Here is a 1,304-nt window from a genome sequence, read left to right as displayed (position 1 = left end):
AGTTGAGTCAGTGACAGAGCAAGAGCACCATCATCTTGGACAAACACTGTCACTTTAAGTTCCAGCTCCCTTTCTAGCCTCATGTATTTTAAGGAAATCACTTGTCTTCTAACTACAAGCAGCTAGAAAGAGCAGACAGTAAAACACAGGTAAGACAACCTGGGCACAGAGGGAGGTGAGGGGAAAGTCTTTTGGGTAACTGCCAAACTTCACCCTCGTACAACAGTACGAGGCCCCGGTAAAACAGTGGGCCTTAATAAGCACATTCCTTTCACTTCAGGTGCACTGAAATAGGGAAGCTAAAAGCAGACTCAGGGGGTATGCCTGCAGCTGCAGAAAGATGAATGGGAACAGACACAACTGTCCCTCCCAGATAAGCACCACAAAGAGACACAGAAACAGTCCAAACATCTGATAAACTCTCCCACCCTGAATCCTTAAAAACTCTTTGTAAGAGAGTGTACCTCTGACTTAACTCTGCCAGACACCCCCCTCAGGTTTGTTTTCTCTAAAATAAACCTGTCTTGACTGGCAAGCCATCTTTTGTGTTTGTTTCCTCTTTCTTTAATTCTTATAGTCAGGACCTAGATTCACCATCTTTCTCAACCTGGAAATAAAATCTCTCTCTCTCCCTCTCTCTCTTTTATTTATAAGGACTTTGAAGTGTAGAGAGGTTAATGAACTAGCCCAGGGTCAGGACCATGAACTTTATTCATTATTCAGGAATTCAACTATTACAGACAAATGGAAATGACCTCATCTCAAACTCCTACTCCTCACTTCCCATTTTCTACAACAGGCAGTATTATTCTCCCTTTAACTCAGATGTAAAATCTATTTTATTCATAACAGATTTACTTTTAAGTATCTACTATGAAAGGAAAGGGATATAGAGTTGAGAGGCTGGGGTCCCAATCCTCTACCCCAGTTGATTCTGACTCTTCTCATTCCAAAGTGGCCACTACCTTCCTTTTAGTTTCCCAATATCAAACATGTTAAGCATCAAATTGGACCACTACTTTAAGGTATTTGCTAAACCTGAAGCTGCCTTAGAATTTTTTTTTTTTTTTTTACTTATTGTCTGACTTTGCATGTGTTTGTCTTGAATTCAGCATCCTGTTTTTATGCCTGTCGCATTAGGCTATGAGTCCAGGAAGGCAGGAACAGCAGCTGGCAAAGGTACCCAAAACAAGTGTATTTTATTTTGGAAACGTTCTTTGTGTCTAGCCTAAATCTATCCTGATGCAGTTTCAGATAACAGAATCCTTTGTCTTTGTCTACTCACAGGATAAATATGGTAAAAA

This window comes from Mandrillus leucophaeus, unplaced genomic scaffold (genome assembly GCF_000951045.1).
Source record: "Mandrillus leucophaeus isolate KB7577 unplaced genomic scaffold, Mleu.le_1.0 Scaffold458, whole genome shotgun sequence".
Lineage (NCBI taxonomy): Eukaryota > Metazoa > Chordata > Mammalia > Primates > Cercopithecidae > Mandrillus > Mandrillus leucophaeus.
This window is presented reverse-complemented; position numbering follows the sequence as displayed.